General features: G+C 43.1%; 1 protein-coding gene across 1 annotated transcript in view; it reads left to right on the forward strand.

Moving 5' to 3' along the window:
* Nucleotides 1-24825, forward strand: part of FANCB (FA complementation group B) — a 367346-nt gene that overhangs the window by 73181 nt on the left and 269340 nt on the right. The window lies entirely within an intron of this gene.

A 24825-nucleotide genomic window follows, 5' to 3' on the forward strand; every position in this document is an offset into this window, starting at 1 on the left:
GATTTTATTAATTTTTTGAGCTATCCAGAATGGAATTTGTTCACGTTTTGTGGGCATTTTACCCTTGACTGCATGTAAAGTCTGTGGAGTACGTTTTTAGTGTATTCCCCTGATGAGGGGTCTGATTTGGAATGGTTATTGGTGGTTGGACTGTTAAAGTCCGCATCACATATTGTACTAACTGTCTGTACATTTTTATTAACTCTTTTAATAGAATGAGTAAATCCTTGTCTGACATCTCTTCGATGTCAGGATGATGTGTGTAGCTGGCTAAAATCGGCCATGTTGCTTCTTGTCTACCTAGTGGACCGAGCCTGGTTATGTGATTGTAATGTTTTAGGGCGCCTTTAAACCAGCGCCGATGCACCTGGTATGTTAGTGGAATTTCAATATGCTCGAAGGGAATGTATTCCTCAGGTGGTTTATCTTCTTTGAAGCAGTGAACACATGTGTTACTGGATTTGATTCTGGGAATGTAATCCATGAATAGAATACCTCCGTCTGAAAAGATTCATGTGCCTCTATTACAAAAACTGCTCTACCACCTCTTGGTGTTAGGCCATGTTTTATAAGTTTTAGAGTGATGGCTCTCCTTAAATTTGGATGGATGTTTATAACTCCCTCATCGGTTTCATTTAAACCTGTAGTATCAAAGGTTGCTACGGCATGGTCAGCCGCAGCCTCTGTATTATCCTCGTTCTGGGACATTGTTTTTTGAAAAATGCAGAACAAGTTTCAAGGAAACAAAGATAAGGTGCACGATATTTTGGAACACTGTATCCTTCAACGTTGAATAAACCAAACAGCTAATACATAGGATTGTTCGTCCTACTCAGCTATGGCGGATATTATCCCTACCCACTCCAGACGTCTTATGGAGTATTATGAGTAGGGGTCTCTGAGAAAAGCACAACTGAGTTACTTCAGTATCTAGCGTTAAATTAGTGCCTTACCAAACCGTTGGGCACCATGTAGTGTAGTTCCTATTTCCCTTATAGGCTCTGCGCATTAGAATATTATACACTATAGTTCTGTGCATAGGACTGAGGTCAGTATGCTCCTGTCGAGTATATTGAACTTAATTACTTGTGTGCCAGCTAACTCGGAGGTCACTAGAAACTTCTCGAATGAACAAGAAGGGATTCGTTTCTGACAACCGCATAAACATGACAACTTTGTTTCCTTTCAGAATTGGAACGTGTCTCAGAATCGTGGAAACAATAGATAACAGTTTTACTCAGTCAATCGTGCATGCTTAGTTTCTTCAGAGTTACACAGAAAATAGGAAGACAGGCCTTTTCAATTAAAAGATTTATTGAACAGTCTTAGTTCTCGTGTAAGAGATATGAGCTGTCACGATCATTAGACAGTAAGCAAGATATAATATGCACAGCGTCAGCAGTAAGAAGTAGTAAAACTGCAACTGCATTGTCTTTTAGCTATGACCTGTATCTATATACATACACATAAATACACAGGCTAAAAGTGGATACTCATCTGGTGCTTCTAAATAATTCTACCCCAGTGTACCTAACTTGAATGTAGTGCGAGGTAGGAAGTAGGTGCTGATTTAAGCTATAGTTGGTCTGAGCTTAAGTTAGTATTTTATATAAGATGCCAAGAATTTCCTTAGGTTCTTGTCAGCTCCATACCTTAGAATGAGAGAGGTGGGAATCTCTTTCCAGATCGCGAACTCTAACACCCCGCAAGGGGAGTTGGAACACTGGAAGCTAGAATCTCCGCGTGCAGAGAAGAAAGCGTCTGTTCAGTGAGTCAGGTGGGGACTCAAACTCCTTCAGGACTTGCCGTGGCGAGCCGTATAGCCGAGCTGTGCTGTGCCGTGAATTGCTAAGGCAAGTAAAGGTATATTTATACCTGGAAGGTGTCTAGGAATGCTAGCATTGACGTAAAGTCGGGCAGAGGAAGACGTCATGAATGAACCCCTAAGGAATAGTAGTTCATGCATAATAGATGAGTTCTTGGAGAAATCAATAATCCCTGCAGGGAAAATCCCAACGGCTTAAGGGTCAGGTTTCTAAGAACTCGTTGTGACCTGGGATGGACGGATGTAGGTGACCATGCCTGTATTTGGATCTGCATGGCCAATCCCTAAATAAGGACTGGATTATTATGCCTAAATAAGGACAAGTCGAATTGTGCCTATATAAGGACATGATTCAATAGACCTATATACGGGTATCTAAAGTGACATACAACACAATGGGTAAAGTGGACTCAGCCATTGTGCCATTCAGTATGCTGCAAGTGGGCAGAAGCAAGGTATGAATGACAATTTAACAGACCAATGGATGAATCCCACTAATCAAAAGTCTCTCTCTCTCGCTCTATATATATATATATATATATATATATATATATATTTTTTTTTTTTATATGTGTTATTTTTTTTTTTTACAGAAAAACAATAGTGTAATGAGACAGCTAAAGATAAAGGCCAGACTCGCAAGAACTTTGATGGGTCTCTTTAATCAGTGGGCGGGTATATGATTACTCTGAGTGACTGAGGGAAAATAGTTGAGAATAGTTGGAAATATAAAAGTAAAATAAATGTATGGTGGAGCTGCTTTTAAATAACCAATACCTCCACAAATTACCTGCATTAACTCTTTGCATTGGTCTTTTTCGTTTTCATAGACATTACAATGAGATGTGTTTTAATGATTTCTTAGCTACCATATTTTATTTTGCATACATTGGCTAACTTTAACATGCCAAATGCATGCTAAATTGAATTGAAATTCAATTGTGAGCCCTGTAGCAAACCCCTACTGGCTTCAAATTTAAAAACACCCTAGTTCATGGTCCCATGGATAGCGCAAATGTGGCAAGGGGAGTTTGGAAAGTGGGCTTGATGTCACACCCAAAAAGCCATGTGAGTGGCATTGTTTTGGATGCAACATCACTTCCCTAGTCCAATAAAACAGTTGCAAACACACTTTCCCTGTTGTCAATTGGGTTTTGTTGATTTTGGCTAATGAAATTGTTTCAGGCAGGTTTTAATGCAAATTTTCTCTTAAGAATTTACCCAGTTAAGTGTCTAAACTTTTTAATCGTGTAGTTGCTTCAAATGAAGACATCTCTAATGAATGTTGCCGCAAATAGAGTAGTGCAATAATGAAAAAAACAATCGTGTCTGTCATGATTTACCTTTAGTCATGTCTAATATGTAACCACTAAATCACCCTTGCATCCAAACTGCAGTTTGGCACCAGGCAGTATCACTGTGCAGCAGTGCACCAAATGTGTGTCTCAAGATGGGCAGAGTCTTAAGCACATGGAGAAAAGTGAATGTACATAACAAAAACAGAAAGCAGAGAGTCCATGGTGATATGTTGATGGTTCTGATTACAAGCATTGGCAAAGCCAATAGATCTGGTGTTGGCTGCCAGCCTTTTAACTTTGTCAATGCCTTTTTTATTTTGTTATGGTTTTGTAAAGTTGTATTTTTTGTTGGAGTTGCCTGGTCCTTACCAAAATAAAAAAACATTCTTGTCTGAAAGCAAAAATAGTTTTATGGTCTCAAAAAGCACACCTTGCAATAGTTGTCACTGGCACTGAAGAGAAATACTTTGTGTGTGGCTGTTCTCTTGTGAAAGAGTAGAATGCCATCGCTCACAGTGAAGTTAGCTAATGTGGGCTGAACCATTGCTCCATGCTGTATGCTGCAGTGGACGAAAGAATAATATGAATGACACAAGAACAGACCATTGGATGAAAAGGAGTGACTGAAAGCCTGCGTAAATTAGTACATTATGCAGATTTAAGTTTTAGTGGCGTAGAATTTAATGAAATATCTTCTTGTTCAAGGGACAGGATGCTGCAGGAATGTATTGTGCTATATCAAAAATGTACTTGTTCCAGTTGGTGCCATGCAGTAAGGTGACAAATTATGGCAGCTTTTTCATAACAGCAGGACTCTGATAGTAGCCTCTCTAACTAGGGCTTCTATTGTATGAGGGACTGAAATCTAACAATTTTGTCACTTATCGTCAAAACTACATATATGGTCAAGAAGTAGGTCTAGAAGTGAGTGAGAAACAGCAGATCCAGGGCCGGAATTCCCTGTAAGTTTTTGCACACCCACATATTAAGAGGTTTTAAAGGTATCAACAACTCCTCGCTCTATTGCCCCACTAAAAAATTGAAAATGTACTACTGACAAGGTCAGAAGTAAAACCTTTTCCAGGGTGGGGAAAAAAGGGTTTGTTGGGAAAGTAAATTTGCAATTGCTCATGAGATTTTTACATGAGCATATGTACGTGTGTATGTTTTCCCATGCTAAAAAGGAATTCTGAAAAGTTTGCTATGAGTATGGTTTCAATGCCTACTTCCATACACTCCTGTGCATTCCTGAAAATCAATTTCAAGGGCATAAACCTGTGGGGGTACTTCTGTAACTTTAGGAATTGCCCCCTCCCAATGTATTTCCATGCTGCCAATAATAGTTTTCCCTTGATTCTGCATTATATGTTTTTTTTAAATTGGCATCTAAATAGTTTGTGCTGCAGGAGTTTGATTCTACTTGTCCAGTGGTCAAAATAAACATTAAAACATTGTGCCCATGACCTAAAAATAAATGTCCTTGCATTGGACAAAATGATTTACACATGCCTGAACTTTAGTAAAATCTAAAGGTTTTAGTCTAACCCCATACCTATAAATTAATAAGCCAAGTTATAGGGGATTCCATAACAGGTAGCCTTGCTTTTGAAGAGAATAACTTCGAATCCCCATGTTAGAAATGTGGTCAATAGTTGGCAGTGGTTTCCACTAAGTAGGGACCCACAGTTTAGTCAGAGTAAGTGTAAGTACACACTAAGTTTACCTGTGCTCACTCTCTGGTAGCTTGGCTCAGAGCAGTCAGCCTAAACTAAAAAGGCAATGTGAAAAGTAATTGTGCGCACACACACACACCACACACACAGTAACACAGTAAAAAACACCACAAAAATACTTCACACCAGTTTAGGGAACGAGCCAATATTTATCTGAGCAAAACAAGGCAAAAAGGGACAAACATCCAACATGAATAGGTCAAGATATGAATTTTTAAAGATTAAATTAAGTTATAGCACTTATGAAAACAATAGCTCCGGTCAGAGCTATCTTGACGTAGCCGATTCCACAAGTTCAGGCCGACTGCAATGGAACTCCGGCCGGCTACGGAGTCGTGCAGACTCCAGTACTGTACATTGGAGACGCTGAGAATCAAAGACGATGCAAGGAGCCGGGGAGGTGAGGCATCTCAGGGGCAGTTGCGGCATTGGTTCCTTACTGCTATGAAGGTCTTTAGCACGTCAGGGCTCAGGGATGCTGCATTGTGCAACTGAGATGAGCCGTCAGTGAAGCAAGTTAGGCGTCGGTTCCTGGAGGCGGAGCAATGTCATTGAGCCGCTGATTCCGGGGATGGCGCGGGGGAGGTGATACAGCAGGTGTGGCGAGGAGTCCGCTCTGATGGCGGTGCGGTGTCGAAGCATTGAGGGTCAAGCCACGAGGAATCCACTTGGTAGCATCGATGTCCCACCATGGGGCAAACGGTGCTCCTTCAGAGTTGGGCAGCACAGACTACGGTGATGCGGTACTCGAGACTCACACGGTGGCAGCTCTTCGGAGGTGCTGCACTGGCATCGGAGCTTGTGTTGTAAGTCATGGTCATTGCATTGAGCGGGGACCACGGCTTTGGTGCAGTCAGCTGCGCCAGTCCTGAAGTGTCACTCAAAATCGATGTGCTGGTTTTTAGCACAGAAACTGACTATCAAGAGCCCGGGAATTAGATTTGGCACCACTTGGCAGAGTAGGGCTCTAGGCTAAGAAACCCAGGTGTTGCAGGTGAAGTCTTTAATTGCGCTGAGACTTCCAACAGGGGGCAAGCTCAACTCAAGCCCTTGGAGAAACTTTAGAAAGCAGGATGCAGAAAGCAATGTCCAGTCCTCTCACTCCCAGGACAGAAGTAGCAGGCCAACACAGCAAAGCAAATAGCAAAGTGGCAGTCCCACCTGGCAGCACAACAGCGCTTCTTCCACGTACAATGCTAAATTGTTAGTCCAGAGACACCAAACTCCAATTTTCTATCTGCTTTCAATTGGAAGATACACTTGTACAGTGTTACAAGGCAGCTCCAATGCTAACCTATGGGAGAGATAGGCCTTGTTGTAGTGAAAAACCAATGTAGCAGTTTTTCACCACCAGGACATGAAAAACATGAAAGTACATAGCCTACCTTTAAACTACATTGCATCCTGCCCATGGGGCTACCTAGGGCCTACTATGGGGTGCCTTACATGTAGTAAAAGGGAAGGTTTGGGTCTGGTAAGTAGGTGAACTTACCAGATCGACATGGCACTTTAAAACTGCACACACTGGCTCTGCAGTGTCAGGCCTGAGACTGTGTTGAAGGGCTACTCAGGTGGGTGGCACAATCAGTGCTGCAGGCCTACTAGTAGCATTTGATTTACAGGCCCTAGGTACATGTAGTGCACTGTACTAGGGACTTATTAGTAAATCAAATATGCCAATCATGGAGAAAACAATCATATCATGTTTTAGAGGAAAGAGCATATGTACTTTAGCAGTGGTAAAATGCCCAGAGTCCTAAAGCCAACAGAAAGGTCAGAAAAACGGTTGGAGGAAGTCAAAAGGTTTGGGGATAAACCTGCAAAGATCGTTGATGTTTAGTCAGTATTTAGCCAGTATTCATACCACTATTTTGAAAATGTTTTTCCTAACCCACCAGACGAATGTTTTTCCTTAGATTTCATTTTTACGAATCAATATGGATCGGATCACTGGCCTGCTGAAGTTCTTCAAATGAAGTTCTCACTAGATGGTTGTCAGTAAACTGTCTGCGTAAGGTGAGAGCTCTAAAGGGATGACATTCACTATGGATCTTAAAAAAAGAAGTAATGCTGCTTGAGGTGCTAATTGTTTGTCTTTGTCTGTTTGCTTCCCCCTCATGCCCTCTGTTGCCTCCCCCTGCATAGTGTTCTTGGTGACCTCAGGCCAGGGCCACTGGAATTATGCGACTAGGGAGGGCCAAATTATTTGGTCAGGTTGACTAACCTATGCAGCAAGAAAAACAATAATATAAGTTCATATGTCCTTTTTCACTGGGCAAACATTTCTCCTAATTTGTACCAGCTTACGTTCCAATTACATCACTAAGCTTCTGAAAAGTCACCAGCCAACCTATGGGAAGGGCTTTCCACTGTTGGCAACACGTTTTTATTAGTAACTTCTGATCCGTTTGAGCTAGAAACAATATTTTTGTTATGTTTGCAAATTATGTAGCAGATGATGAATTATGTGGCAAATCAATAATGTGGTGAAAAATGCTGGTGGCGCAGAACCACATATTTCCTGTGACCCTACCTCAGACCCACTGGTAGCATTTTCCGACATGAACTCTAACTCCTGACTTGTTAGATTGGTGTTCGCTTTGTCTGGTTACTTCTTGGTCGCCATGGTAGCCAACCGTGGAGCATTTATGGAGGGAGCAAGAGGATATTTGGGGAACAGAGTCTTCTTTCTGGTTATAAAAATAGTCAAATTTGTCTATAGGATGCTGTAGTCCCGCAGTAGAGTAGGCACTGTGACAAGTAAGAGTACAGCCTACAAAAATGGTCGTTGCAGTTGAAGGCAAGGTATTCCCCACCATGAAAAATAATTGCATTTTATTTTGTACAAACACCAGACGCTTTCATTTCTTTCCCATTCCGGTGCCCATTTTATGCGTTGCAGCAAGCTGTGCAACTCTTACTTTTTTATGAGGTTGACAAATGATTGCCGCAGTTAAAATGAACCACGGCCTGTCGGCGGGAACAGGGCTGAGCAGGTGAATTTAAAATGTTAGTCTTCACACTGTCTCTTGGAAATCTGGCATGATGAATCACCTGGCAGCCAGTGTGACACCAGTCAGACTAACACATTTTGTTACGCATACCATCTACCATCAAACCGTGTTTTTGCTTTGGCTGTGTCAGCCTCATCAAGCTTGCACCGCCAGCTGCCATCCTGATGTTTAAATATCGCTGTAAATTCTATGCACAGGACACATTTTCCACACTATAATTTCTGTGTGGTATTTGTTTGCTGGAGAGATGGTGTCTTGCCACCTCTGATAACTAAATAATATATCTAATGATATACTTTCTACCGAAAATGTATTTTTTTGCAGTGCTGGAAGCAACAGCCTTTACTGTTGATCACCTCAATGGTAACTATTTAGCAATCATGCCAGGAAGAAAGCTGTGTTGTCTATTCCAGGATTTGCACCAGTGAATTTGAGGTTAACTACAGATTTCTGTGATTCCGAAGCCCTACCTCACCTGATCAAAGCGAGACAGGACTACAGTACTGCTCTGACTTGTCAATGTATCCTTGACTACAGAGAATATACTGCTCGTCTTCAGCACGCGGAGGGTGATACGGAGGGAACACTACTTGCATGACTCTTGCGTTCAGAAGTCCCCAAAGCCCAATAGTGGCAATAAGGGCCCAACAAGGAACTCTAGTGAATACACAAGTTGATATTACCATGGTATTTGTCTCCTATTACACAGAACTTTAAGCCATGCCAGCGACAGTGGATGTCTTCCATTGAGACGTGTTTGGAGGACTTACACATGCCAATGGTCTCTGCCGAACATCGGGCTGCCCTGGATGCCCCGCTGGCAGCAGAACAGATGCACAAAGCCACTAAACAAATGGCGAGAGGCCAGACCCCGGGAACCAATGGATTCCTTGTGGAATTATGTGGAACATTTGTGCAACAATTAATACCAGCTGTTGTGGATGTATGGGGCAACTCACCTGATCATTACATGAGGCAATCAAGTCCTTCACGAAGATTCACAGGTAAGATTTATTGATAATACAGGAGCAGCCACCAGCGCACAACCACAGGAATCTTCTCGCAGCACAAATGCCTTCCATAGTCTCATCCTAACATTCCACCCAGAGCATTCCTCCTGCATGCTGGCCCTCCCAGAACCCTAGCCAATACGTGAAATACAACACTTATGAAGTCTGATAGAGACCCCCTGTTGGGAGGATCTTATCGCCCTCTGTCCCTTTCAAATTTAGATAAGATATTGGGTAAGTTCCTAGTTACCTGACTGGTACCTGTAGTCCAGACAGTGGTGCACTCGTACCAAAACGGTTTTATCTCAGGCAGAAACACGTCACTTGTTTAAGGCCATGGATTGGGCACACTCCTCCGGGACTTCCCGGTAGGTGGCATCCCTTGACATCGAAAAGGCTTTAGATACGCTGGCATTGCTATAGCTCATGGAGGTGCTTTGCATACTCTGATTAGGAAAGGGGGGTCCCCTCCTTAATCAAACTACTCTACTCCAATCCCACAGCCAGAGTGAAAACAGGTCAAGTAAATTCTGACCCCTTTCCTATAATTAGGGGCACCCGTCAAGGCTGTCCCCTCTTGCCGATCATATTTGCGCTCACCATGGAACCGTTGGCATGTGCACTATGAGTTAGAGGCCCCGACTGGGGCATACAGATAGATAGGAATTTGCACATATATATCATGTCTCTACCAGATAATGCGTTACCGAAGGTAAGTTGTCCATCTCTATATGCAGATAATGCCCTGATTTATCTCAGCGAAAATGGGGACAACTTGAGACACATGATCACTCTCCTGGAAGATGTCGGCAACATTGCCTTGAGTTGCAAGAATAATTGGAACAAGTTGTGTCACCTAGCCTATCTAACTGAGGCCCAACTTATGACATTACAGTCTACCCTACTTTCTTGGCAGTTTGAGACCTTTAAATACCTGAGGGTCCATATTTACCACTCAGAGGGCGTTGTGATAGTTGGTAACCTGGGAAGGACACCAACCGATATGAGGACTTCGACCCTCTTTTGGTGTAATTTGCGACTTTCCTCCATGGGATATATTGCAATCTCCAAGATGCTGGTCCCCCCTGTTTATTGTATTTCTTTTCGGTAATCCCTGCATCACCGGAATGGAGTTCCTTTAGAGAATTGCAATCTCAATTGATTGCACTCATTTGGGGCACCAACAGGCACAGGGTTGCTATTTACAAACTATTTGTCCCAATAACGAAGGGGGATCTTGGGCGCCAAATTATTACTCTTACTACTTAGCGGCCCAGTTACATAGGCCTGTGCGCAGGCTCGGCGGTTAATGCTTTCACGAATTGGGACAGTGGCTCCCACCTCCAAGTCCAACTTCGATACTTGAGTGGTTGATGCGATCAACATAGATAGTACCCCCTTTGAGTGTGAAAGCACTAATGCGAGTGGCACACCTCATCTGTAAGAGGAGCGTCCACCTGACCAAAGGATGCATCTTCTATGCAGCAGATTTGCTTAGGGTAGCAACTGGTCGCAGGGAGTTGAGTGCCACACATGACCCTGGACAGATGCGGGGCTCCTTACTTGGGGGATTGCTTTACTGATGTGCTATTTTGGCCGTTTGAGGACTTTACAGCGACTGCAGGGCTATCTGCAGGCACTTTAGTTTGTACTCCACCCCAACACGCCAACTGTCATTGATCCGCAACAAAACGCTCAACGCTCCCAGGACATCGCAGTTTTTGCAAACTTTCTTGCTACATGGAAGGGCCAGGAAGGCAGTGAGAGTCTTATATAGTATGTTACAAACCAGGGAAGGGCTCCGCCTTACTGATCTGAAAAGACACTTGGAGGGCAATATAGGGAAGACCTAACGCACACCCAGTTGGAGGCATACCTCTCCATGGTCAAAGATGCATCCTGGAATGCCTGGCTCAAATTCACTCAATTCGGTGATCTGCACCGTACATATTTGACCCCAGCACGCCTTACACTAACGTACCCGGAGGTTACCATAGCTGCCCGAGGTGAGCAGACGAAAATGCCTACTTTTACCACATGGTTTTGCTTTGTCCGTAGATCGTGGAATACTGGGGCGCAGTGAAGACGCATTTGTCCGATATATTAGGTGTGCAAATCCCCGCAGATCCTGCACATTGTTTCCTAGGCCTGGTGAAACGCACCAAAGTCACCAAAAATCACAACTGTTCTTAGACCTGGCCTCTCATACTTGCAAAACGCAGAATAGCAATCTAGAGCTCTAAAAAGGAGAATATACGCTGAAATGGGTGCGGCAGCAAACACTAGAGAGGACAAACGCATTCGGTACAGTGGGTTGATTTTTTTTTTAGAGTGGTTGCAACTAAAACAGATGACAAATCCGCACCACGATGCTGCACATAGTGCTTGAACATGTACACCTAGGGGAGGAATGGTAAAAACACACGAGTCCATATACGAAACCTCGCCACCCTCGCCTGCTGTTTCAGCCTCCCCTCTGGCAATAGACTGCATCCATTTAATGTGTTAAAATGCACCTTTTTTTTGTGTAGGCCAGAAGTGGGGAAACGGGTTTCTTTTAATTAAATGTCTTTATTGAAGACGAATAATTTAATGTTAGCACTTTTAAACCTTGTTCCATAATAACTGTTTTTCCTGATAGTGTGAAGAAAACCTGTCTCACTGTGAATGAATCCTTAGGGACTCGTGTAAAAACTGACAAAGTGTAGCATGTATTTACAAAGTCATAAAAATCTCGGACATGAGGTTAAAATGGAATGCAATCACATGAAAAGGCAGGATGCACGTGCCGCGCTAAAGTATTTAAAATGGAGCTCTCTGCTCCTGGTGCTTGGACTCTTCCTGTTAATTGTCATGTGCTTGAATCATTCCGTAGCTGCCATTTTAAAGTCATCTGCTGACACGCGTGCACTGCTGCGCTGAAATGATGACACCACAGAGCAAATATAGAGGCTACTGTAGGTTAAGACTTGGTATCAGGAGACACTAGTTCCTGGTTTCCAGTTTCATTTCCCCACTGACTCGTCTGTGATGTTGATTGAGTGCACTTTATCCCCGTGTCACTCTGGGAGCCTGAAACTTGTGTGGTGATCGTCATGACAGTTTCTGATAAAGCCAACGACTTTATGGTGTGTTTAGATTTGTTCGGATGTTATTGATTATAAGAATGTTATGTATGTAGGATGAATACCAGATTGAAATCCACTGCTACCACATCCGTGCAATGGGAAACGAAAGTTGTTTCCTGCTGCTCCTCTCTTGTGTCAACTCTCCGAAGACCCACACTGACAGGGTTTTCGAAGCTGTCTTGTCAAGGCTCTCAAAGAGACTATCGGCTTGACACCTCTGTTGGTCTCTGCTCCATGGAGATGAGAGTGCAAGTCTCTGAGGAGGGGAGGGTGGCAGGAGACTAGTTTTTTAGGTCGAGCCTAGGCAGAGCATGAGCTGCTGCGAGGCATGCAGTATTGGATTATGGCTTTGAAGCCCCGCCACTCTCCGCCCATATTTGTCATTGGATTCTGCCATTGTCCTTCGTAAACGCTGGCTTACGAGTCGTTATTAGGCTTTTTAGTCCCTCCTTCGTAGTGCCTTGTCTGCATTTGTAACCTTCCATGGTGACTGGCCGTTTTACTTCTGTTGCGACACAGTATATCTCATTTATTTATTTATTTTATGAGTTTTATATAGCGCTGGCTAGACCCAAAGGTATCAGAGCGCTTTACAAGAGTATCTATAGAGGTACAATAAATTACACAAAGTTAAACAGTAAAAACAGGGGTTAAGGACATGAGAATGCTCGAAGATGGCAAACGAAGACGCTAGGTGAGGCAACGAAAAGCAGTGGGATAACAGTAAAAGCGGCAGAAAATAGGAGACAAGAACAATGTAAGGGGCAAGGGAAAGAAGAGGGGGGACAGAAAGAAAGGGAAAGAAAGGCAGAAAAGGACAGGAAAGTGAGAGTGAAACAAAACGAGAGAGGGAACCAGAGATAATAACAAGATCGACAGCGAGGAGTAGGTCAGAGGCACAGGAGAGACGATAGAAAGGTCGACCTGGCTGGGGACCGGCTGGGACAGAGGAATGGGTCAAAGATCGAAAAGATGGCGGATCAGGTACAAGGTAGTAAAAGAAGCAAGTCACAAAATGGCGGGGAGCACAAGGGTGCAAGTCAGAAGGTCAAGGGGAAAAAATTCCCCAAAACACCAAGAGCAAATGTGGCAGAGGGCAAACAGAGGGGGAAACGAGCCAGAGAGTCAGGAGGGAGGAAGGCAGTCGGCCCCAAACTCACAGCCGCACCGCCCATGAGCAAAGGCTCGGGCCAGCGGGAGCAGCAGTGTCCAATCCGGTGTCCATGGGTCAGGGAAGAATGGCCACAAGCGCCAAGGCAGCAGTCCGCAGAATGGGAGGCAGCAAAGTCCAAAACAAAGTCCAAAGAAAGCCGGAGGGGGCGCCTCTCCGGCACTGTCACAGAAAGATGGGCTCAGATAGCCACGAAGAGCGGTGCAGACTTCAAACCTCCGCTATGTCTCCAAATCGGCCCGATGTCTAGCGAGAAGGAGAAGCAGGCAGCAAAGTTTGAAAAACCGAAGGGGGCACCTCTCCGACACGGTCGAGGAACGATGGGCTCAGACAGCCACGGAGAGCGGCGCCGGGACCTCTCACCTCCGCCATGCCCCCAAATCGGTCCAGATGTCCTGCGAGGAGGCAAAGCAGGCGGGCTGGCTGTAGGGAAGAGCAGCGACAATCGGACCCAGAGACAGGAGGGGGAGCATCCGCCCAGCCCTTCAACAGCCTTCCGGAGAGAGCAAAGAGGCATCGGCTATGTAGCAAAGGGTTCTGTTGAACGTTGTTAACCAGGAAATGAAGAGGAAAAGGCGGGGGAAGACTAAGACGAGCAACAGAGTTAGGAGGGGATCTATGCCATTTATTCATTTAGTCTGTAAGCACTCTTTTTTCTTTAATGGGTTTCTCCTACTGCATTCGTGCTTTCCTTGCCATTCCCGCTTTCACTTTCAAGCAGCCCTGGACAATGGCGGCTGCTTCTTTGAAATGAAATAGCTCTTGCATTTACGAGAGTTTGAGCTATTGCTATTGTAAATGACAATAGCTTATACTCTCGTAAATGCAAGACCTATTGCATTGCAAATGCTTGTTTATGTTTGTGAGAAAAAGTTACCGATGGAAACGTAGACACAAATGACTGTTTTTTCAACTCAATTTCAATATTTTCTTCATTTCAACTTACTTTTTATAGGAAAACCTTGAAGGATCTACACTAATGACCCCTTGCAGAATTTACACTTGTGTCTACTTTTTAGAAATGTATAGCTTTCCGGGATCTACTGTGGGTTTCAGCCCTGTTTCCACCACTAACTGAAAGGAGATTAATAGCACAAAAAACAGGAAAACTGTCTATCTTCCAGTAAAATGGCAAAACTGTGTTGAAACATTTGGTTTTCTGATTGAAGTTTGTTTGTTTCTGAAAGCTGGGAGGGAATGGAGTTTTAATACCGCAACCCCTTCGTTGATGCCATTTTCAGGAAAAACATACAGATGCTTTCTTCTGCAGCACTTTTTTTCCCATTTTTCCCTAAAAACCCAACATGTAGCTATATTTTGGCTAATTTCTTGGTCCCCTCCAATGGAATCCACAAACCCTGGGTACCTTTAGAATCCCCAAGATGTTGGAAAAAAAGTCGCAAATTTGGCTTGGATACCTTATGTTGACAACAAGTTATGGAGGCCTAACCCCGAATTACCCCACATTGCCAAAAAAGGCTTAGCACAGGGGGTGGGAAAAGGCCTAGCAGCGAAGGGATTAACTACAGACACCAGTTATAAGGGGTGAGGTGCTGTTTTAATTCAAATGTATCTGGATGGGAAGGAAATAACTATAGCTTCCAGGGCAATACCCCTCCAGAAACCAGGAACTCAGTCATAGAGAAGGCTGTTCTCTGGGCCTTAGAGCACTTTAACCATTTGTTTAAGGTTCTCATGCAATTGTCAGGTGCAAACTCAAACCCTTGACCAATTTGCTGACCAAAAAGAAGTTGCATAATGCTATTCCTACAACTGCAAAATGTTCACTAAGATTATTAGACTATGATTATAGCATACAATGTGTTTCAGGTATTAGTAATTGTTAGACCTGGCATCCTTGGCATGGTTCTCCCCACACTTTTTACCTTCAATCCTCCTGTTTTGTTGACATTGTTTTTGCTGGCTTTAGGACTCTGCACACTTTACATTGGCGAACCAGGGCTAAAGTGTGTGTCGTATCACCTTAAAATATGGTAGAATTGGCTTATGCCCAATTGGAACATTTAGTTTTCCTGAAAGTCCCTAGTAAAGTGGTACTGCTTGTTCCCAGGGCCTTTACATTAAATGCTACCAGTGGGCCTAAAGCACTGATTGTAAAACCCACATAAGTATCAAACATGTCTCGTACCAGCCATTGCAGCCTGTGTATACAATTTAAACTGCCATTTCGACCTGGAAAAGAAACCTTTTGCCAGGTCTAAACCTTCCTTTATGATACATGTAAGCCACCCCTAGGGCTGGCCCTGAACAGCCCAGAGGGCACGATGCAGTGTATTTGAAAAGTAGGACACGCGCTTATAAGTTTTACATGTCCTGTTGTGAAAAACTCCTAAAGTCTTTTTCTACTACTGCAAGGCCTTACTCTTCCCATAGGATAAAATTGAAGTTGTCTTATTACGTTTAATCAGCTGTAGCTTACAATTGGGAGCAGGTAGACAAGTCGAGTTTGGTTTCTAAAGAATTGTAATTTAAAGTCCTCTTTAATGGCCGCGTTGATTATTATAATTTTTTTACTAAATCACAATTCTGAACATGCCACTTTTAGAAAGCTTGTTCTTTTTGCTTTTGTCAGCCTAAGTTGGAAGGGGATGCCCAGATGTGGGTCCCGTGCTCACTGTACCACTGAAATCAAACTAGCCTGGCTGATGAGGGGTGATACCCTGAAACCGGTCCCAGGATGCTTGTTTCCAGATCGGGGAGGATCTGGTCTTACCGTTCGGGCTGGACTGTTCCCATGGGGAGCAGGATCAAGACTGATTTGCATATGGCCGGGTACAAACTGTGGTGGCATGGTGAGCAAAATAACGATGGATTAAACCCAGATCTGTGACTGGAGGTGAATGTTTGATTTGTTCAGCATTCCATCCATCATTTGTTCTTTTTGCTTTTGTCGTCCTAAGCCATCATTTCGCATAAGTTGGAGAGAAGGATCGAGCAGGATGTCCCATGCGGATGAAATGGGGCGCTTGCAGGGATGGCGGATTTCCTCAAAGCGCAGGCTGTCCCTCTCAGCCCTTCCCCAGTGCCATAGTGCCCTACACCAGGCCTCCGGTATAGGTGAGAGTTCTCTTTGTGAGGAGGAGAGCAAGGCTAACAAAGCGTCCCCGCACCACAATGCTCTTCCCATGTTTGAAGATGTTCAGGGCGCAGGCCTCCCAAGTGTATATGTCTGTGAGTTCCAGTACCTCTCGGAGCAGTGCGTGGATCATGTCCGGTATGTGGTGAGAGCGGGACACAAGCACAGCATATGTTTAAGATCCGCTGACGGCGTGCTGCAATTCGGGCAAGCCAGGTGAGCAGTATGGAAGAAGCGGTTGAGTTGTTCAGGTGTTAAATAAGCCCTGTAAAGAATCGTGAACGATAACCTTTTGAAGTGCTCATTGCGAGAGACACAATGTGGGAACTCAAATGCTCTGTGCCACTAGGTATCACAAAGTGCCCGTCCAAAGTTGGCCTCCGATTTGTCTCTCAGCAATGTCAGTAGAACCCCTGTTATGTCTCTTAGCGACTTGTATAGCCATGTGATGAGATGACTGCCCATTCCCATGTGTAGTATAATAAAGTCTGTAATACAGAATAAGCTTGGGACTTCTCATCCACTATGGGCCAAAGGGTACGAAACATGTGCCGCAATTGGTGGTATATCAGCTATTGACCCCTGGGGAGGACGTAAACCTCTATTAATTGGTTGAAGGAGAGGAGGTGGCCATCTGCAAAGAGGTCATCAACCATTGATAGGGATCTGGCAAGGCTGGGTATCAAGTCCGTGGAGGAGTGAAAGCCCGGGGAAAGCAGGTGGCCTCGTAAGGAGAATGCTTTAGCATAGGGTAGAATGTGGCAGCTAAGGTGGGTTACTCTCTTAAGTAATCAACGACAATTGTGATTTGCAGTGATGGCTGGGCCAAAGAAATAGTCTCTGGCAGAAGGAGACTGGAGCACCGACGTAGGTAGGGGGCTCGCTCCTGCGCATGTTTCATCTAGGTTGCGTTGAGCATGCCATCATGAGACACTTGGAGCTGGACTTCTAAATAGTAGGTCTCGAATGGGGGTGCACAAAGGCCACCCCTACCTACCTGTAGCTGCAGCTTGTGTTTTGGAATGCAATGGCGGTTAGCATCTCAGATAAGCTCTCCCAGCATCGTATCAAGGTCATGAAAAAGCTATGGGGGAATAACAGGCAGGTTGGTGACATAATAAAGAAGGTGTGGGCAAATGATTATTTTAGATAAGACTATTTTGTCACTTGTGGCCAAGGGAAGCAATTGAGAAAGAGTTTGGGATGTCCTCCCTTTTACAAGAATCAAGATGACATCTTTTCAATGTTCATCTGTTCTTTTATTTTTGGACAAATGGTTCCGCTTCTGATATAGATGCAATATTCCACTTGATGTGTTAATAAACAATTGCTAGGCAGCCGACACGTGTTTCGGCCACCTATGGCTGATGAACCTGGGGCTTTCTCAAGGCTGCGAGAAACGCAAAAAACAGTGGTGGTCAGAGTTGAAGGTCCTATGTTCCCGAGGACCTCCACCACAAAGCGGTGTGCAGAGACTAAGACGTACGTAATATCTTGAGAAAGTCTTCTTAATATGTTATAATGTTGGAGTTCATACTGTGATCATTGGTGGTGCCCAGACAAGTAAAACGATAGAGGGAAAAATACCCCCAAAAATGTCGCCAAGTAGTAGGTACTGGCAAGGCAAAGTGTTGGTAATCATTCATTTGGTACAGTGAAACTAGCAGTAGCAGAAGTGCATTAGCAAAGGGAGGGAGGGACAAAAGGGGGGGGGAGTGGAAGAGAGGGGAGAAAAGGGGGGAAGTGCGACGGGAAGGGAGAGTAGGGGGTAACAGGAGAAAGGGGGAAAGGAAAGGAAAAGATGGGTGAGGAAGGGAAAAAGGGTCACATGAAGGTAATCGAGTGTGGTCGCAATGACACTTGTTAGTTCTTAGATTGAAATAGTTTGGGTTAAAACTCAAGGTGTATTCATTTTGTGAGGGGATGTCATCAGGACATAGATGTTTAGCATTGCACGTTACATGTCTATGTGCCATTAGTTATATCTAGACAGAAAATTAATTTGCATACATCAGGAGACATTAAAACACTGGAAAATATTTAATCTTACATCAGTTTGCTGCCATTGAGAGCTATATAAATTATGCATTGCCATGTGTCTGGGATATATTTAGGAGGAACTTACCACTTTTACCTGAAACATTCTCCTACTCAAGTTACGTTTCCATACACATCTAACCAACTTGGTGTAATAGTCCTTACGATATGTAAATCATATTTTCCTCTTAGAATGGCTGTGTGACTATTGTATATGCATATTTCTGAGATACATGTTAAAAGGAAATAACCATTTGTGTGAAACATCATATTTTCCTGCGCAGTACATTTTGCAGACCTTCACATTAATAGACTCAATATAGTGGCTATTATAATCTGCCAGGTATGCTTTCCCATTATACAGTGTGTGTTCTACAATGGGGGTAAATGTTGACGCGCCTACCAGAATTGCACCTGTAATATCAGGGCTGTGAAGGGAAGGCCCTTCTGAGGTTGCCCAGAAAGAGGTCAGTGGGGGAGTGCTAAGGACGCACCCCAAGTTAGCATAAGGTGTGGCCCGGCTAAAAGCGCCCCTCCTAGTCGCACCTCGAATGAGGGCAGGGTATCACTCAGAAGAAACGCACATGATGTGGCCCATTTCACTTGCAGGTGCTAGAATCTCTTCTTTTATGTATTTCAGGATCTTGTATTTAAAGAAATCATGAAATACTACATTAATACTACATTAAATACTACATACATACATACATATTTATACTAAATTCTTGAACAGTGGTTAGGTTATAAATTGCGCAAAATCAATACAAAGTACACAGCAAATGGGTAACAATGAAAAGATGCTCAAGGGAGCAATGGGAGACAACCACTACGAATCCCAAAATCTTCCATCACACAAGGTAATAGACGATAAGCAAGTACAAAAACGATTTGTTCCCGAGCAATGCGAAAAGACACTGTTCAATAAAACAATGGCTGTTATCTTAAAGACAAGATCCAATACATATATGTTGAAAATTTTTCTTCTTTAATATTGCAGTAGCCTTGCAGTAGCCAACACGTGTTTCGTCTTGGGGCAAGTAACCCCTACGACTTCCTCAGGGCTACAAAATAATAATGACAATTACAAATCACATATAATATTAAAATATCAGCACATAACAAATGTTATGTTCAGATAGTCGCACTAGTGGAGACTCAGAAAAATAGAAAACATAAATAATTGTAGAATATGAAAAGCACCTCCGTGACAGCCTCATTAAGGGCATTAAGTAGTGTATCATAAAGAATTCAATTGCTAAAAGCATTTATCAGACATATAAAAGGGAATCCATAAAGAAATAATCCTTAGTTTGAAGAGAGAAGATAGAAGGGTATAGTATAAGAGTTCACCCGAGCAGATATAATAAACAAGTGACAGTTCAACTCACTCACAAGTGAGAGCGACGCAGTGTCCTAACAAAACCACAATTAGTGTGTGCTTAGGATATTATGTATATGTAAAATATATAGCGCACTCACCATCAATATTTAAAGTTCATTAACATATATGACGGGAATAATGGAAAGGTCAATCAGTATTTAGAACACAGTGTCGAGATCCTAAAATGCAAAAAAAAAAAAAAAAAAACGGACCAACATATTAGGTGTCTATATCAGAAAAAAAGACAGAATTAGAGCGTCCAGGTGTTTTTCTCAGAAAGTCAATATAATAAAACAATAAGGCCCCAAGTAGGTAAAAAACGAAGTTCAATAGCATATATCAGCGATAGGGGAAGAACTATTCAAAATGATAATCCTCTGTCATAGTTATAAACCACGGCCTTGGCCTAATCAAATGAGGAATAGTACTCCATAACGTATCACAGAAACATAGAGTAAGAATTCTGAAAATGTCTATCAGTTTATGTATAAATAAACAAAGCTCGATAATCGTTAGCTGATGGTGAAGAGCAAAACCTCAGATCAAAAATTAATAAAGTTACCTAAGTTATAACTCCGACAAAGTGGTCGTGTAAGGGTATAGTAACGCGCAGCAGTAGAGTCCTGAAAGTACACAAGGACACTAGTTTACTCCCTTAGATACAAATCCCAACACGTTTATCAATAAAGACGTTCCTCAATGGCAAAATATACAACGAGTCATTGCGTGTGACCAAGGATTAATTACGTTAAAGATTCAAGGTTACCAGAGTGCAAGTGAGTAGCCAAACGTCAACAAGAAAAAAACAAATCTAATGCGTCATCGTACGCAGGTTTGTGGACTTAGCCCTGGCCAAGCGACGTGTGGCTGTGGCCTGGAAATCACCCAGGGGACCTAATGTTGAAACTTGGGTGTCAGATGTCACTTGCTGGGCACGGCCTGAGGAAAGAGTGCATCTGAGGGCGGATGCAAGGGGTGTTCAACATAGACCTATTGAACTGCTCTAGAGGGAAGTGCTTAATAAATGGGAGTCTGCTGTGGCTGCAGTTAACTCTGAGGAGGGGTAGACTGTGGGGTGGAGTTCTGGCTGCGAAATTGAGCCCTGATGGAACTGGTGGTGCTCAGGTACTGGTGCTGCTGTAGGTAAAATAGATTCTCCTTCCCTGGCTCCCACTCCCCTCCCCCGGCTTTGCTGCAATTGATGTAGCGCTTGCATTCTGCGATCAGTGACACAAAAGGCACTTTCATTCATAAGCTAGACCTATGGCATTGCCAATGTTTGTTGTTTTAAGGGTTTCCAGCCTGTTGATTGTTAATATCGTTATGTACATATGGTTTCTGTTTAATCATTCATATTTCCTCTGTTGTTTCTAGTGATGCTGCTTGCATCTTCTTTTGGATCACTTTGTTGTTGAATTGAGTTTGGTATTTGTAGCTTTGTAGCACCCTAAAAATCAGGGATTTTGTAGAAATGAAAAATACTTTTTATTCATTTTTTTCATGTCTCATTAGGTTAACCATAAGGAAACATACTAAAGAATTTCATAGCCTTGAAAATATATCATCAACCCCAACCTTTGCCCTAGCCTCCATTCCTGTACCCTAACACCTTGTGAACATTAACCTTTTCCGTATCAGTACCACTAACCCTTTATCTTTCTTTAACCCCACATCACACACACTCAACTCCTAATTTAAAAGCGAAATCTAAAGCAATAAAAATGTGTGGATTAAAAAATAACCAATTGAACATTAATGGTAATGTTCTTTTTTGTTTATTTATGTAAGTATTTCTTCATTTTTAGATTCAGGGTTACTGTATTTACCTATCATGGATACTTAATTTTGCACACAAGGCCAAAACCTTCAAAAATTGAAGGATTCCACCGCACCCATTCCTACTTTGAAATCTACACACTGAATATGAAAAGGGTTGAGAGGAATACAAGTACCAGGAAATAAGTGAAGATGTTAATTAAGTGCATTTAGTTTTTTAAATTCCGAACATGAGACACCAAAAGTGAAGGGAACGATTTAAAGCAGGAAAACAAAACTGTCATCAGCGTATGAGGAATTGTGTGTTTATGTGCACCCATCAATGCATTTGTACACCAGGCAACTATCTCATGACTTGTGACACATTCATCCAGTGCATTCTAAAGATCTTTGCATTATTTCACTTGCAGTTTTGTAAATACCATTAAAAGCTTGAAAATGACAGCCTGCAAAATGGCGCCAACCCAAAAAAACACCACGACTGGCTGATGGTGTCTCTCATGTCATGGAGCCCCTTGCTTGCAATTTTATGATATCCTCCTCACCTTTTTGTGCCCCAAGTCCTTCATTTATAATGGAAAACGCAGGCTTGGATGTTTGCTAAACTATTGTGCTGATTTAAATATCATTTCTTTAAGGCATCAGTTAGTAAAAACATGTTTGTTGCATGCCAATATTATTAATAATAGTAATAACAAAATCGTTAAGGGCATCATTGAGGGCAACGTGAAAATAAATTAGAGGTCAGATTCCTAAAGGAAGTCCCACAAGTGCACTCCCAGGTACTTGTGCTTACAGTATGACGTTTAGGATTTTACAAGTTTAAATAAGTAGGGCTGGGAACTGTATTCCTGACAAACATTTGGAAATTCTGTTTTTCCATGAGCAATTATTCTCACAGGTTTATCTGCTCCTATGAAATGTGCCTGTTTGCAAATTCCTCTTTCCTAAACCCCCTTTTTCCTCACCCTTGAAAAGTGATTTACTCCTACCTTTACCAGGAGTACCTTTTCAATCTTTTCCAGTGTGAGAAGGAATTGAACAGGAGTTGGTGAGCAGCGCGTACGTTTTTACGGTACAGAGACTTGAAGAGAATTACAGCCTTGGAACTGCCGCTCGCTGCCAACTTCCAGTCCATGCAAGTAGATTCGTGGAAAAGTGACGAAATCACTTTGCTCGAATCCAAAGCATAATATCATGTGAGCATCAAGAGGTTATTATCAGATGTTATGTGTTATGTTAAGAAATTTGTAAAGCGCATGGCTGCCCGAAGGCTTCCCAGCGCTAAAGAGTACTGTTTACAAAGCTCTATCCATATGATGTCTACAGGGGAAACAGCAGAGTTTTGAGATGTTGCCTGGAAAAGGTTTCGTTGGGTAGGATTCTTATTTTAAATGGGAGGGCATTCCACATCTTTGGTACCAGATGGGCAAATGACCTAACCCACCCCCCCCACCCCCTCAGCTCTTTTGGCTCTCGATGTCCTAAGAAGCTGTTGCTGGGCTGATCTTAGATGCCTGGTCGGTATATACCTGGACATCATTTGTCTCCTTTTTATTGGACCTTTTTTGTTAACGGCCCTATACCCTATATGCCAGGCAAAGGGATTTAAACTTTATTCTTGTCTCAATAGGGAGCCAGTGTAGCTGTTTCAGTGCTTCATTATTCGAATTGCGTTTGGGAATTTTTAGAAAGAGTCTTGCTGCTGTATTTTGTACTACCTGTAGTCTCTTCGTCACATATTTAGGCGCGTCCACATAAAGTGAGTTGCCGTAATCCAAGCGCGAGATTATGAGAGACTGGATGACTGTTTTTTTCAAATGTTCCGGGTTCACCTCAATAATCGTCCTTAGTATTTTAAGCAGAGAAAAACAATGAGAATGCTGGCATTATCTGCCTCCTTACTGCATGGTACCAAAAGTGGCAACTTGATTTTTGATTCACAAGTGGTTTTCTGAATGATCCTGTCTCTTGGACAAGTAGTTTAAAAAAAAAAATTATATTCCACACTTGTGTCCCCCAAATGCACATCTTCATGTGATCCGCTGACGCCTGTCACCCAGTAGTCCCTGCTTCACATTGTTATGACTGTTGGCACGTGCATTAAGAAGAAACAATCTGTGAGGAAGTTCGTCATGATTAAATGAATGCTGTTGTACCATGCTTTCCATACCTAACTAATAGTGGACATACCAGAACATGCTGCTCCTTTTTGTTATACTCCCTATCTAGGACAATTGTCAGTGCCATTTTAGGTCGAGCCTGGGCAGCGCATGCGCTGCTCTGCAAGGCAGGCAGTATCGGGTATGGAATAGAAGCCCCGCCAACTCTTTGCCCATATTTGTTATTGGTTAGTGTCATTGCCCTTAGTAAATGTTGGCTTCTGATTCGTTAATAGGCTTGTTAGTCCCTCCTTAGTACCGCCTTGTCTTCATTTGTTACCTCCCATGAGGACTGGCCCTTTTACTTCGATTGTTATACGGTACGTCTTCTTTAGTCTGTAAGCACTATTTTCTTTAATGAGTTTCTCCTACTGCAGGCACGACATGCTTTCCTTCAACATTAAGCACGCCAAGTGTGCTTTCGCTTTCCGAGCAGCCCAGGACAAGGGCACCCGCTCCTTTGAATAGGTCTCGCATTTTTTAGAGTTTGAGCTATTGGCATTGTAAATTACAATGCCTTTTATTTATGTGTTAGCTAGCAAGACAGATAAATAAAAGGCATTATCATTTACAATGCGAGTAGCTTAAACTCTCGCAAATGCGAGAACTATTGCATTGCAAATGCTTGTTCTCAGTGTACTCAAAAGTGTGACTGAAAGATGTGATGCATGTTAAAAGGAGGTGCTCTGCTAATCCTAGAGAGGTATTAGCATTTTCTGATAGGTCCAGAGCATGCATTAATGACTGTTGGTCTCTGCTTATAGTTGACAGTCTGTCTGACTGGGTTTGTGTAAATGGGCGCCAGTAGGTGTGTTCTGGGGGCATGTGTGCTGCTCTTTGAGCCTGCGAGTGCCATATGTTGTGCTTGTGTGTGCATTCACTTTGCAAATGTCAAACCTTTCGGCGCTGTCCCTGCTTCTTTGTGTGAGAAGTGTGGCTCAATGGTTAGAGCGGCAGACTCTGATGCAGAGGTCTGGCCCGGGACCAGGGTTCAATTCCCCGCCTTGGCGGGTCTTGGGCTCAAAATTCCACGGACCTGACAATTCTCGCCTCTGTGCCTATTCAGATCATGGAGTCCCACTCTGCAACTCTGGGCAATAGCTTGCATAATCTCCACAATGGCCCTCACAACGCTAAGGATGCCTGGCCTCCACCTTGGGGGTGCCCAGGAGTGGACACCGCACAGGGAAAGC

Source organism: Triturus cristatus, chromosome 8 (assembly GCF_964204655.1).
Source record: "Triturus cristatus chromosome 8, aTriCri1.1, whole genome shotgun sequence".
Taxonomy (NCBI): Eukaryota; Metazoa; Chordata; class Amphibia; order Caudata; family Salamandridae; genus Triturus; species Triturus cristatus.